Source organism: Capra hircus, chromosome 17 (genome assembly GCF_001704415.2).
Source record: "Capra hircus breed San Clemente chromosome 17, ASM170441v1, whole genome shotgun sequence".
Taxonomy (NCBI): domain Eukaryota; kingdom Metazoa; phylum Chordata; class Mammalia; order Artiodactyla; family Bovidae; genus Capra; species Capra hircus.
In genome coordinates this window covers 14,547,557-14,560,625 of record NC_030824.1, presented here as the reverse complement: position 1 = coordinate 14,560,625, position 13,069 = coordinate 14,547,557, and positions in this window count along the sequence as shown.

Below are 13,069 nucleotides of genomic sequence, written 5' to 3'. Positions count from 1 at the left end.
GGACCCCATGCCCGAGGGGCGATGGCCAAGAGGAGCTACCCCATGTCCGAGGCCAAGGGCAGCAGCCGAGAGTGCCAGGCTGCAAAGCTGCAGGAATGGCCGAGGGGAGCTACCCCACGTCCATGGCCAGGGGCAGCGGCCAGAAGGAGCAACCACAGGTCCAAGGAGTGGTGGCTGTGGGGGCACAGGAGAGCCTAGAGGAGCTAATCCACGTTCAAGGTCAGGAGGGGCGGTACTGAGGAATTACCCTTCATCCAAGGTAAGGAGCAGCGGCTGTGCTTTGCTGGAGCAGCTGTGAAGAGATGCCCCACGTCCAAGGTAAGAGAAACCCAAGTAAGACGGTAGGTGTTGCAAGAGGGCATCAGAGGGCAGACACACTGAAACCATAATCACAGAAAACTAGTCAATCTAATCACACTAGGACCACAGCCTTGTCTAACTCAATGAAACTAAGCCATGCCCTGTGGGGCCACCCAAGGCGGGTCATGGTGGAGAGGTCTGACAGAATGTGGTCCACTGGAGAAGGGAATGGCAAGCCACTTCAGTATTCTTCCCTTGAAAACCCCATGAACAGTATGAAAAGGCAAAACGATAGGATACTGAAAGAGGAACTCCCCAGGTCATCAGGTGCCCAATATGCTACTGGAGATCAGTGAAGAAATAACTCCAGAAAGAATGAAGGGATGGAGCCAAAGCAAAAACAATACCCAGTTGTGGATGTGACTGGTGATAGAAGCAAGGTCTGATGCTGTAAAGAGCAATATTGCATAGGAACCTGGAATGCGAGGTCCATGAATCAAGGCAAATTGGAAGTGGTCAAACAGGGGAGGGCAAGAGTGAACATCAACATTCTAGGAATCAGAGAACTAAAATGGACTGGAATGGGTGAATTTAACTCAGATGACCATTATATCTACTACTGTGGGCAGGAATCCCTCAGAAGAAATGGAGTAGCCATCATGGTCAACAAAAGAGTCCGAAATGCAGTACTTAGATGCAATCTCAAAAGCAACAGAATGAACTCTGTTCTTCTCCAAGGCAAACCATTCAATATCATGGTAATCAAAGTCTATGCCCCAATCAGTAACACAGAAGAAGCTGAAGTTGAAGGGTTCTATGAAGAACTACAAGACCTTTTAGAACTAACACCCCCAAAAGATGTCCTTTTCATTATAGAGGACTGGAATGCAAAAGTAGGAAGTCAAGAAACACGTGGAGTAACAGGCAAATTTGGAATGGAGTAACAGGCAAATTCCCTAACCCTTGGAATGCAGAATGAAGCAGGGCAAAGACTAATAGAGTTTTGCCAAGAGAACGCACTGGCCATAGCAAACACCCTCTTCCAACAACACAAGAGAAGACTCTACACATGGACATCACCAGATGGTCAACACTGAAATCAGATTGATTATATTCTTTGCACCCAAAGATGGAGACGCTCTATACATTCAGCAAAAACAAGACCAGGAGCTGACTGCGGCTCAGATCATGAACTCCTTATTGCGAAATTCAGACTCAAATTGAAGAAAGTAGGGAAAACTGCTAGACCATTCAGGTATAACCTAAATCAAATCCCTATGATTATACAGTGGAAGTGAGAAATAGATTTAAGGGACTAGATCTGATAGATAGAGTGCCTGATGAACTATGGAATGAGGTTCATGATATTGTACAGGAGACAGGGATCAAGACCATCCCCATGGGGAAGAAATGCAAAAAAGCAAAATGGCTGTCTGGGGAGGCCTGACAAATAGCTGTGAAAAGAAGAGAGGCGAAAAGCAAAGGAGAAAAGGAAAGATATTCCCATCTGAATGCAGAGTTCAAAGAATAGCAAGAAGAGATAAGAAAGCCTTCATCAGAGATCGATGCAAAGAAATAGAGGAAAACAATAGAATGGGAAAGACTAGAGATCTCTTCAAGAAAATTAGAGATACCAAAGGAACATTTCATGCAAAGATGGGCTCAATAGAGGACAGAAATGGTCTGGACCTAACAGAAGCAGAAGATATTAAGAAGAGATGGCAAGAATACACAGAAGAACTGTACAAAAAAGAGCTTCACGACCAAGATAATCACGATGGTATGATCACTCACCTAGAGTCAAACATCCTGGAATGTGAAGTCAAGTGGGCCTTAGAAAGCATCACTACAAATAAAGCTAGTGGAGGTGATGGAATTCCAGTTGAGCTATTTCAAATCCTGAAAGATGATGCTGTGAAAGTGCTGCACTCCATATGGCAGCAAATTTGGAAAACTCAGCAGTGGCCACAGGACTAGAAAAGGTCAGTTTTCATTCCAATCCCAAAGAAAGGCAATGCCAAAGAATGTTCAAACTACCGCACAACTGCACTCATCTCACACGCTAGTAAAGTAATGCTCAAAATTCTCCAAGCCAGGCTTCAGCAATATGTGAACCGTGAATTTCCAGATGTTCAAGCTGGTTTTAGAAAAGGCAGAGGAACCAGAGATCAAATTGCCAACATCCACTGGATCATGGAAAAAGGAAGAGAGTTCCAGAAAAACCTCTATTTCTGCTTTATTGACTATGCCAAAGCCTTTGACTGTGTGGATCACAATAAACTGTGGACAATTCTGAAAGAGATGGGAATATCAGACCACCTGACCTGCCTCTTGAGAAACCTATATGTAGGTCAGGAAGCAACAGTTAGAACTGGACATGGAACAACAGACTGGTTCCAAATAGGAAAAGGAGCACATCTAGGCTGTATATTGTCACCCTGCTTATTTAACTTCTATGCAGAGTACATCATGAGAAACACTGGGCTGGAAGAAGCACAAGCTGGAATCAAGATTGCCAGGAGAAATATCAGTAACCTCAGACATGCAGATGATACCACCCTTATGGCAGAAAGTGAAGAGGAACTGAAAAGCCTCTTGATGAAAGTGAAAGAGGAGAGTGAAAAGGTTGGCTTAAAGCTCAACATTCAGAAAACGAAGATCATGACATCCGGTCCAATCACTTCATGGGAAATAGATGGGGAAACAGTGTCAGACTTTATTTTTGGGGGGGCTCCAAAATCACTGCAGATGGTGATTGCAGCCATGAAATTAAAAGTCGCTTACTCCTTGGAAGGAAAGTTATGACCAACCCAGATAGCATATTCAAAAGCAGAGACATTACTTTGCCAACAAAGGTCCATCTAGTCAAGGCTATGGTTTTTCCAGTGGTCATATATGGATGTGAGAGTTGGACTGTGAAGAAAGCCTAATGCTGAAGAATTGATGCTTTTGAACTGTGGTGTTGGAGAAGACTCTTGAGAGTCCCTTGGACTGCAAGGAGATCCAGCCAGTCCATTCTGAAGGAGATCAGTCCTGGGTGTTCTTTGGAAGGAATGATGCTAAAGCTGAAGCTCCAGTACTTTGGCCACCTCATGTGAAGGGTTGACTCATTGAAAAAGACTCTGAAGCTGGGAGGGATCAGGGGCAGGAGGAAAAGGGGGAGACAGAGGACAAGATGGCTGCATGGCATCACCGACTCAATGATGTAAGTTTGAGTGAACTCCGGGAGTTGGTGATGGACAGGGAGGCCTGGCGTGCTGCGATTCATGGGGTTGCAAAGAGTCGGACATGACTGAGCAACTGAACTGAACTGAAGAAAGAAAAAACACTATCAATCAAACTATAGCCAGAGCCTTATCACTTATACTTTTTATTTTATACCTATTTAAAGAGCTGTTTTAGACTTATTTGTTCAAACTTTCATCACCTATTATTCTTGTGCACTCATAAAGGAGAGAAATATAGGCAAAATAAATTGGCAGAATATTCCTAAAACTCCTTCATGCACAGAATCCAATTCTGCTAAGTCACTTTTGACCCACAGTCAAATGTTCATTTCCCTTTGCCATTCATCGTACTACCACATTGACGGCAATGACTATTTTCCAGTGAGTGTTCCACTATTGTCTTCAGGGTTTTCTTCTAAGCTGATGACAGCTAATTTGAATGCTGGAACTTTCTTAATCTTATCAGAAATGTCAGTGAAAGATTTTTAGATATAAGTCAGAATTCACAGTCTTTCCTCAAATGTTTCCTAACAGTTTGTTGACTGAAACATGGAGCCAAGTGGTCCATTTAGGCCACCAGGAATAAGAAGCAAGTGTGCAAATACTCAGACAATTGACAATTACATAAAAATGGTCCTCTAGCTGGCAGTGGTTGCACATTGCCATCAACCTCCAAATGCATCCCAGTTTCTGAGATGATACATCATTATTTAATCTGTATTTTAGAAACAATGAAATGCATAAATAGATTCCTGTCGTTATCTTGCTTTAGTATTAGGAAATGATCATATAATAGGACTTATATTCCCCTAAGATAAGGCAGGGAAAAAATTAACAACCAGAGATGAATGGGTCAGTATAGGAAGAAACTATCTGGGCTAAAAAAAACTTAAAAGCTTATTTAGGTAAAAGGTGGGTTTGGCTGAATTTATCTAAACTTCAACTTAAAAAACATTCTTTGATGCTTTATGTCTTATTTTTTAATGATTGCACCATAGCTGTGCTCACTATCACAAGGAACACCATTGTCATCTACCCACCCATCTTCCCAAGACAGAAATTTAAGTGACAGCTCCCTCACCCATGACCCCTGCTCACACCTCTCCCCTTCATCACCAACACCCCAGTTCAAACCACCATCATCATTGCTTACTTTGATGATACAGACATATTCTTACAGATTTATTCTTATATTTTCTAGACCCACTACCATCCATCTTCCACCAAAGAAGCAAGGAATCTTCCTAAATTGTAAATGTAGTCGTGCCACCCCATGGCTCTAACAAATAATATCCAAACCCCTTATCATGCTTCATAAGTTCTAGCATTTTCTGGCTTAGAAATATCACATATGTCCAGACTGGTATATCCTGAACAACTCTAGGACACCCCATGTTCTAGACTATAACTTTATTATACTGTGAGCTGTCCCCTATACAACCTTCAGACCATACACAGCAGCCTTGCCCCTGCTAACTTCTCAGCTTCATTTGTACTCCTTTCCTTCTTGTTCTCCATCGTGGACCCACTTGGACCTTGTCTTAGTCTCCCAAACACATCAAGCTCCTTTCCAACTTTGTCTATGCCATTCTGTCTTTTTAGACACACTCTTAATTCCCTTTTCACTTAAATAACTCCTACTAACCTTCGACATCTCCGTTTGAATGACACTTTCTCCAGAAAGCTTTCCCTGATTGTCCAAGATTTCTGTATAACCAGAAATGTTAAAATGTTTCATGTGCTTTATGGTTTAATATCTGTATTCTTGCCTGGTATGTAAGCTGCCCAAGGGAAGAAGCTGTCTGTCTCCTTGCTGATATACTCCCAATGTTCAACATAGTGCCAGCACACAGCAGGTGTTCAATAATTAGGGGATGAATGAGGGAGTAGAAGAATAGATGTAGGATGGATGGATAGGTGGGCAACTGAATGAATGAATTCATAAGACAAACAGAGACAGCACTAATTCACTTGGTGAACCTCAGTGCTATTTGATATCTCTATTCTTCTCTCCTTCCGCTCCCTAAAGTGTCACCCACCCAAACTGGTCTGAGAATTGGGACCCTACAAGGGTTCAAACTGTCTACATGAGTGGCTAAATGTAGCAAAGAAAACACAAGATACCCAGTTAAATGTGAATTTCAAATGAGCAGTGAAACATTTTAGTATCTCAAAGTGAATAACAATTTTGGAATAATTTCACTTTGATATACTTTTAAAAAATCATTGTTGGGGACTTCCTTGGTGGTCCAGTGGCTAAGACTCCATACTCCCAGTGCAGGGAGCCTGGGTTCAATTCCTGGTCAGAGAGCTAGATTCTACACGCTGCCACTAACAGTTCACAAGCACAACTAAAGATCCCACATGCCGCAACTAGGACCCAGCACAGCCAAAAACAAAAAAAAAAAATCATTGTTTGTCTGAAATTCACATTTAACTTTGAATTCAGTATTTAATCCAACAACCATAATTCAACTTCTTCAAACTTTGACCTATGTATCCTCAGCTCCATCCTCTGCCTTCTGCTCACCTCTGTCACAGGGGTCTGACCTCTGCTGACTACATTTCCCAGAACCCTTTGCTAGCTGACTTCTGGGTTTTGCCAAGGGGAAGCACGGGTGGGAGAGTGGTAGCTAACAGTAGGAGAGAAGTTAGTCTGTCTTTCCTGTCTTCTCTGCCTCAGGCTTCATCTCTTGTAGCAACCAGGTCACCTGTAAGCCCAGCTCCTGTTAGAAGACTCTCCATGGTTCCAGCTTCCAAAGGATGATCCCAACTCCTGGTCATACCACCTCTTCTCTCTGTCCCTCTGGCCTAGGAATAGAGCAGCTTTGGCTGTTGCCAGTCTCTAAGTTCCCTGCATTTAATTCTTTTTGCATTAAGACCACTGAATGTTTCTGTTTTCCTGATTTGAACTCTCAACCTCCACTCAGATTGTAGTTAGAAATTGCTTCCTTGGTCTAAGGTTTCCCAGGTAGCTCAAACAGTAGAGAATCTACCTGCAGCATGGGAGATCTGAGTTCAATCCCTGGGTCAGGAAGATTCCCCTGGAGAAGGGCATGGCAACCCACTCCAGCATTCTTGCCTGGAGAATCCCATGGACAGAGGAGCCTGGTGGGCTACAGTCCATGGAGTCACAAATAGTCGGACACGACTGAGCAACTAACATTTTCACTTTCTCTGGCCTAATGTTTGAGGAAATGGCTTCAGTATTATTTTATGAGTAATAATAATAGAGCTAATGTTTACTGAGCAGTTACTATATGCAAAGTACATCTCATGTGCTTCATCTCATTTACCTTCCAGTATAACTTTGTGACTGGACACTATTGTCCCTACTTTGAAGATGAGGAGCCGGTGGCTCACTGAGACCAAGGTGATGCCTTTAAAAAAGAGCAGACCCAGCAGGTGTGACTTCACGCTCTGAACTGCTCACTCTACTGCCTGGGAATCCAGTCCAAGCTTCCCCTGCTCATGCCCTTACGGCCAGTGCCAATTCTCTCGGAGGACATGGGCATCCTTAGAAGCTGCTGTGTGGGCTTTCTCTGGAGGGATCTTTGAGTTTTTAGCCAGCAGCCCATACCTTGAGGGTGCTTCGAATGAACCAGTCTCCATAGTGTATGTATATGCGGGGGTGGGTGTAACAAAATGGGAGTGACCTTCAAATTGGCAGTGAAGTTACTCTGTGTCAGTTGTCCTCATGGTAAGAAGCCAGCCAGCCGGTTCAGCAGGGGATCCAGGGAGACAGGAGAGGCACAGTCAGACTGAAGGGATGTCATTAATCAGGCAGAGGGGCTGCTGGCACCAGGGGAGGGCCTGCCCAACAAATATGAAGTGTCACCCAGGCAGCACTGTGAGCAGGTCCCCTGATGTATGCTACCTTGGGAAGGCCCATTTCATGGCAAAAATAAATAATGAGATGAGTTCCACGTCTATTCCTCCATCACTCTTCTGCGTTTCTGGGGAAATCACAGCTAATGGAGCACTGCCTGACTCTGAACTTCACAAACCAGAACACATGGAGATTCCCCCACAGGGATTCAGATCCCAGAGGGCAGTTCAAACGCTGCAGACCTCAGCCCTGTTAGCCACCAGCTCCTGGCCTCACACAGACCCAGCTGTTTAACATTCGCAAACCATGATCAATTTTTAACACAGCACAGATGTCAGGGAGTGGGCAGAAAGCCAGGCAGAAATGAAGTTAGCACAATTTGATTTGGCCAGGTTTCCTAATCTGAGGAGAAGTGGAGGAGAAAAGGTAGGGTGTGGTCTGGACCAACTGGAAAGCAGACAGAGTACGTCTGGCAGGTTATTTCTTGGGACTCCCCAGAGCAAACACCCAAAGCTTGCAGGTCACACTGTGGTGCCCCAGGAGGGCCCACCTCTCAAGTCTGACTTATTCATTCGCTGTTTAACAGGTAGTTACTGAGCACTACCATGTTCAAGGCATTGTGCTGGGTCTAATTCCCAAACCCCTCTATCAGGGAAGACTTTCTCCATCTTCTGCCCCATCCTGTCAAGATCTGGCCTTCTGGTCATTCGTTTCAAACTGGGTGAGACTACTAATTGTGCACCTACTCTGTGCCAGGCATGACAGTTGAATATACAGCAATGAACCAGACAGATCTAATCAGTGACATACAGTGGAAAGAATAGATTTAGAGGCCAAATATCAACTATGGACAGATGGGTCAACCCTTAGAACAGCAGTTTCCTTGTTGGTAAAATGAGGCTGAGCCTACCCATTCACAAAGATACTATGAATCTCTGAGATAACGAATGTGAAAATTACTATTTACACCTACAAAGACCCTATTTCTAAATAAAGTCACATTTTGAGGTGACCAGTAGATATAAACTTGAGGAGATATTAATCCACAATAGTTATACTACGCTATCTATCAATTAATCAATATTTTTAGAAGTTTGACTATATGTTTTTATCTCTTATTACTCAACCACCCTGTAAACTCCCAGAGATCAGGAAGAATGGGCAATATTGTCTTGGATTCTCATTTTCACCAACATGCAAATATCTGTTAAGTGAATGAATGATTACATGAATGGATGAAGGAAAAATAATAGGGGGTGGAAAACTGAAGGGCCAGGCTGGTAATATTAACAAGGGCAAGAGGCACCAGATGGCGTGAACTTGAGGCCGCTTGTCCTTAATAAGGGCACTGCTACTCAACTCCAACCAACTCTTGCCATGCCAGAATCAAGCCCATTATTGCCAGACCTTCTAATTTTTCAACAGAAGCATAAAATGTGACTTTTATGTGAAATCTTCTAAGGGTTAAATGTTAGCAATAAACTTAACCTTTGAAAACACAGTATGGAATAAACAAATACACTAATGGTGGACTACCAGCTTATAACCACTTTTAAGACCTAAGGAGGGCCTCTGATGGTGACACTTCAGGAAGGCCAGTGATAAAGACATCTGAGATGGCTGGCATTGCAGTGTCTCTCCTCTGTGGACCTGTCTTTCAGTTTGTGCAGCCCTGCTTAGATTTACAAGTGAGAGATTCACATCCTCGTCAATTCACGCATTTGAGAAGTATTTATGGAGCCTCTACTTTGCATGCCTCTATCTGTTAGGCTGGGCACACCCATGAGACTAAAACAGACATACTGCCTGCCCTCAAAGAGCAAAGGGACAGAGAGATTAAACTATTCAAATAATTATTTAATCATGCTGTGCTGTGCTTAGTCGCTCAGTCACGTCTGACTGTTTGTGACTCCATGGACTGTAGCCCACGAGGCTCCTCTGCCCATGGGGATTTTCCAGGCAAGAATACTGGAGTGGGTTGCCATGCCCTCCTCCAGGGGATCTTCCCAGCCCAGGGATAGAACCCAGGTATCTCGCATTGCAGGAGATTCGTTATGTCTGAGCTACCAGGGAAGCTCAAGAATACTGTGGTGGGTGGTCTATCCTGTCTCCAGGGGATCTTCTGGAGCCAGGAATTGAACCAGGGTCTCCCACTTTGCAGGCAGATTCTTTACCAGCTGAGCTACCACTAAAAAGAAGACAGGGGCAAATGTTTCCTCTCTCAGTTTTCTGGCATTTTTCTTAAGTTTATTTGAGAATGGAAATACACGGAAGGGGTCATTGTTATAACCTGCAGAACCCAAACAGGTGAACAGAATCTTTTAAAAAATGATTGGAAAAGTCAATAACAATAGCTACCATTTAGTGAGCATCTACTATATATCTGTCATTGTGCCAGATATGTTAAATGTGTCTTCTTTAACTACCAAAACAAGCCTGCAGGGTGTTATTTCCATTTTCTAAAGGAAAAACACTAAAGCTAAGGGAGATTAAGTCAACTGCCCAAGATTAGGAATGCAGTGAATGGCAGAGCCGAGAGTTTAACTCATGTATGTCTCACTCTGCAGCTCATGGTCTTTCAAGCACATAATATTCTTTCTCTGCAAGCATTATAAACACACACCAAGTGCAAACTCCCTGTCCAGACTTCCAGCCAACACGGTAAACAATCCCCTGAGAGTATAATAACTCTAAACATAGCAGTTTCTCACTTATCTAATGTTTCAGGGCAGTGTTCCTGAATGGTAGGGCAGCTCTGGCAAACAGTAACTCAAGCACCCAGAACCTTTCTATCTCCAGCTTCAAAATCAAACTGGCTTCCAAGATGGTCAGGGTGGGGAAAAAACAAGAAGGATTGTGGGCGTGAGGTTTTCATAGGAAGTAGACCACAAATTTCTGTTTACATCCCACTGGTTACAACTCAGTCACATGGCAGCAGGTACTGCAAGTGAGGCTGGGAAATGTAGTCTGTGAGGGGAAAAAGAAGGAAAACTAATTTAGGGCTAGTACTCTCACCTGGTGGCTCAGATGGTAAAGCGTCTGCCTACAATGTGGGAGAGCCAGGTTCAATCCCTGGGTTGGGAAGATCCCCTGGAGAAGGAAATGGCAACCCAATCCAGTATTCTTGCCTGAAAAATCCCATGGATGGAGGAGCTTGGTAGGCTACAGTCAGTCCATGGGGTCGCAAAGAATTGGACACGACTGAGCAACTTTGGTTTCACTTTCACTCTCACCACACTGCTTTCTAATAATTCGTTTATTCCGGTTATATCTTTTGAGTACTTGCAAAAGTTCACCAAGGCTTACCTTCCCTCCTGGAATGTTCAAGGAGCTTTTATTCATGTGCTTTGCATTTTTATATTTACATAGCTAGCTATTTTAAGTCTGTATAACTGCTTAACACTATCATTATCTTACATGCTTTGCTGTGGTTGGAGTCTCAGGGAGAGATATGCTTTCTTTTCTGCAGATTAGAAATGAATATAGCCCCCTAAGCAATCTTGCCAAGGACAAAGAAAATGATATAAAGAATGAAAAGCTTTCAAAAGGAAAATATTACTCACATAGTCATCCAGAGCTAGGTCTGCAAAGGAGATATGAACGTAACACAAGCCAATTTCAAGCAAATATCATCTAAGACACTTCAGAGGTTCCCTCTTGTCAAGTTTCCCTTTATGACACACTGAAAAATTTAGGGTATGTCAATAAATCATGATTTGCCATTTCCCTCCAAAACCCTCCCTGTTGTGAAATTCCAAGTAGCTAATCCCTAGAACAATATCTTCTAGAACATTTTACTGAGTATGTCTGGGTTTACTTTATGTTACCCTTAATGTAAAGAAAAAAGTCTTGCTTTATTCACCACCAGCAGGGGCTATTTTGGGGCTCCAAAATCACTGCAGATGGTGAGTGCAGCCATGAAATTAAAAGACGCTTGCTCCTTGGAAGAAAAGGTTATGCTATCTAGGTTATGACCAACCTAGACAGCATATTAAAAAGCAGAGACATTACTTTGCCAACAAAGGTCTATACAGTCAAAGCTGTGGTTTTTCCAGTAGTCATGTATGGATGTGAGAGTTGGACCATAAAGAAAGCTGAGGGCCGAAGATTTGATGCTTTTGCACTGTGGTGTTGGAGAAGACTCTTGAGAGTCCCTTGGACTGCAAGGAGATCCAACCAGTCCATTCTAAAGGAAATCAGTCCTGAAGATTCATTGGAAGGACTGATGCTGAAGTTGAAACTCCAATACTTTGGCCACCTGATGTGAAGAGCTGACTCATTTGAAAAGACCTTGATGCTGGGAAAGATTGAGGGCAGGAGAAGGATATAACAGAGGATGAGACTGTTGGATGGCATCACTGACTCAATGGACATGAGTTTGAGTAAGCTCTGGGAGTTGGTGATGGACAGGGAAGCCTGGTGTGCTACAGTCCACAGGGTCACAAAGAGTCAGACACAATTGAGTGACTGAACTGAACTGAGCAGAGGATGCATACTTAAAGGGCTCTTCTCCCCCAGTGTGGAGAATGCACACAGCCTCAAACGCCTCCCCTACAAAGGAAATTACTCAAACTTTGTTTCTTGGCATACTCTTTCTGTGGATGCTAATAGATGTTTTAAAAGAGAATGGGAAGCAAAAAAAGAGATTCTGAAAGGAAAATAGGGTGGGAAACTGGGTTAAAGAAAAAGAGGTTTTTTAATTGCAGGACTTTCAGAATATTTTGTATGTTAATTGGGGACTGAATATTTAAGACAGGGCACAGGTTGACTCTGGAGATAGAAACAGCTGCTTTCCTTTCCAACGGACCAGAAGACACCTACAGAGAGTGATTATGCTTTTAATTTACATATATATTCACATATGTATGATTCTACTGAGCTTGAAAAACAAAGTCCTCTGCTCTGCTCAAAATATTAGAAGAGGAGATATTAGATACTTTCTCTGACAACCCCATAGGAAGTCAAGAATTTGGAGAAAGGAAAAAAAAAAAAAAAAAACCCTCTCCTTTAAATTCAAATTAAGATCAGAAGCTTTGGGGTCAAAAGGCCTGAGTTCAAATCCTTATTTTTCCACTCACCTGCTGCGCAACCTTCATTAAATTAACTAACCTCTCTAAGCACCATTTCTTGATGTTTCATTTCCTTCCGCATGAAATGGGGTTTATAATAACCCCATTGTCCCTATTTCATTGGGACACTGAGACAATTAAGTGATACAAACTCTTGAAAATACTTAGAATGCTTGCTGGCACACATAAATCACCTGCCCTCCAAAAATACTAGCCCGTATCATCGTTACTCTGGTATGCTGTATTTCCCAAGTTTATACAACATGGGAACCTTTTAACACAGAATATCCAACAGCATCTCAAAGGATACCACAGAAGCAAATTTGAGAAATGCTAAATATGAGGGGGTCCTATGAAGATGGCATCCTATGATGAAGACAGACCACAGGGAATTACCAGACCCAGAGTTCATTAGGAGCTCAACATCATGAACATGGTCTCTCCGCCCATCTCTCAAAATCCAAAGTGGTACATCTGGAGACGTGCCAATTTCCCGGGACCACCTGCAAAGCCCTGGAGTCTGGGTCTCCTGCTCACCAAGTCCCAATCCCAGCCAGGGCTTACAAAATGTGAGGCTGGCCTTTCTCCATTCAATATGAGGTTCAGCTGGCTGAATACCACATGGAACTCTTATAAAGACTGCT